Below are 2,863 nucleotides of genomic sequence, written 5' to 3'. Positions count from 1 at the left end.
CCCTGGGGGTGTGCCTTTTGGGTATATATTTTGTATTTGGTAACTGGAACCTCTTTCTCTGCTTCCTGATGTGATGTCCTGATTTGTTTTTCTCCACCACACCCTTCTGCCATGATGTTCAGTCTGACCTTGAGTCCCAAGGAATCAAGATGGCTGTCTATGGACTGAGACCTCTGAAACAGAGAGGCCCCAAATGAATGTTTCTTCATCTAAAATAGTTCTTGTGGGATCTATTAGTCACAGCAGCGAAAAAGCTCACAAAACAACCACCATCATGAACAACACTGTAACTACCTGGACCAGGAAATTCTCAACAAACTGAGAACTCCAGTGGGGAAAAAATATGGCCACCAATGTCCTTCACCCTGGCAAAGCAACAGAACTCTAAGACAGAAATTCAAGAAAAGTTAGCCAAAATGTTTAAGACCACACCTGATATCATTTTTGTATTTGAGTTCAGAACCTATTATGGTGGTGGCAAAACAATTAGCTGTGGCATAATTTAGATGCCTTGGATTACGTAAATGGAAAAAGAACCTGAAGATGGATTTGTAAAACATGGCTTGAATGAGAAGAAAGAGACCTCAAGGAAATAGTGAAAAGAACACAAGGACAGAATGCAGAAAGTCTGGGCAACTTCAAAGGCCCATGTTGGTGATACCAAAAAGTGACCTGGAGATTGGATTCAGGAGTAAAGATTCTGTAATGATGTTAGCTGCAGTCACACTGTGAATTTTTTTTGTGAGGATTAATAAAGTGTAAAAATATTGTTAAGAAGTCATGTATCTAGCACCTAGTACCCTCTCTGTCCTGTGTGTGTGTGTGTGTGTGTGTGTGTGTGTGTATGTTTGAAGCCATGTGTCTATGCACTAGAGATGCAGATCTATTGAAGGTGAAAATGAACCAGACATTTCCTCTGTTCTTGTGACATCTCTATTCTTGTGATATCCTCTATTCTTGTGACATCTCTGTGACATGGTTGGGTTACTATGTGGCACAGTAAAGAGCTGAACACAGGTACCTATGTACAAAGAAGGAGATGTTACTATGAGAGTATTTTACAGACAGCAACACATTTGCTGGGAATGAACAGAGATTCAGAATGGTTTTCATGAAGAACAAATGCTTGCACTGAGAGTTGAAGAATGGGTAAAATTAATTCAGGACGGAGGGCTCCATGCTCAGGCAGAGAGAAGAATGTCTGAAGAACAACAGCCAAGTACATAAGCAAGGAATCTGGATTGTTGGAGGAACAGAGAAGGCCATTGGGGACCCTCAAGAAAAGAAGCAGCTGGGGACTGGTAGAGGATGAGGTGAGGTACTCCCAACATTGAGAATCTTTGTAGGATATGACAAAGGTGCTATTCTGCATCTTAAGGGGAAACATAGCAGCGGTCTAGCAAGTGTCTGCAGCACGTAGCCCCAGGTCTGAGAGATAACACAATGCAGTTCCAGGAGATTTGCATTCCTGGAAGCTGACTTTGTTAGCAGAATATCTGGCACAGAGGATTCCTATAGACCAGCAAGGGAGCTCATGTAATAATAAAGCAGACAGTGAAACAATTTGAGGAGCCAGGTCAGTAGTGATGCCAACAGATATATTTGAGGAACACGAAGATGCTAAAAATAAGCTGCATGTGTAGATGGGTGAGAGTAGATGGGTGGTTTCAGAGATGGAGGGAACTAGTCTGGACTTCTGACTGAGTGAACAACAACAATGCTTACTAAAAAGAGGAGAATGGATTAGAAAAACCCACATGGCAGGAAACTAAGAAATGGAAGAATTCTAAAATGTCCTGAAGGACACACATTCGCTTACATCCCAATGTTTTCACACACCCACTTAAGGCACTAAAGAAAAGGGACAGTAGGTGGTCTCAGGGTCACACACCTCTAATCTCAGTGAGTTGGAAGACATGGAGGATTACAAGTTTGTGGCAAGACTCAGCAAATTTTGGGGACCCTATCTCAAAATAAAATAAAAAGGACTGGGAATAGGGATCAAAAGCAGAGCATTCCTAGTTCTGTCCCTAGTACCCCCTCCCACCCATGACACACACTCACAAACTTACCCCTGAGACAAAGAAACAAGTTATAGAGGTTGAAAACTGAAGATACCATCTAAAATCACACTGTCGTTCTCAGATGAGGAAACTCAGGCCCAGGGAGCAGATAACACATGTCCAGAGCCATGAAGAGTCATTCTATGTTCTAATTTTACTGAACCACCAGGAATCATGAAACTCAATAAAATGGGAGGAAAATGTACTTTATCCTTTCTTTTGCCTTTCATCTCAGGGCCAAGGCACTCTTGTGGACCAAATATAGCACACTCACACTGATGATCCTGAATTGCTTTCTTTGTTTCCTTTTATTTGGTAGATGTAGTATTTTATTTGGTAGATGTAGTATTTTATTTGGTAGATGTAGTGTTGTCATGGATATAAACCAACATCAAGATTAGTATCTTATAATTCAACTTACCCAAAACTATTATTTTCTGATCTTTAAACAATAATTTCTTTAAATATTTCTCCTATTTTTTTTAAAATTTGTGTTGTCAATAACTGAAAAATATTTTGATTAAGATCAAGATTCATATCAAGAGGAAGTTTGGTTTGTTTATTCATCTGTGTGTGTATATGTGTGTTTGTGTGTAAATTTCACTTTGGGAAATTTAAACATTCATTCATGATTTAAAATAGAAATTGACATAAGATCTGGATGTTGGATGATTTATATTTGATTCATATAAATAACTTGATATGATTTTGTTTGTACAGCAATCTCAAAAGAGTCTGTGAAATTAAAAACTGAAAACTAGGCATCAGAAAAAAAAAAAAAAAAAAAAAAAACGACATAG

At 38.9% G+C, this 2,863-nt stretch overlaps 1 pseudogene; it reads left to right on the top strand.

Annotated features, from left to right (window-relative positions):
- The first annotated feature begins 274 nt into the window (after positions 1-274).
- Positions 275-671, top strand: LOC124086763 (small ribosomal subunit protein eS24-like; annotated as a pseudogene).
- The last annotated feature ends 2,192 nt before the right edge of the window (positions 672-2,863 follow it).

Source organism: Marmota monax, unplaced genomic scaffold (assembly GCF_021218885.2).
Source record: "Marmota monax isolate L192 unplaced genomic scaffold, Marmota_monax_Labrador192_F-V1.1 WCK01_AAM20220418_F8-fsc00024, whole genome shotgun sequence".
Lineage (NCBI taxonomy): Eukaryota > Metazoa > Chordata > Mammalia > Rodentia > Sciuridae > Marmota > Marmota monax.
Note: the sequence above shows the minus strand (reverse complement) of the source record. Positions and strands in the feature narration are given on the sequence as shown.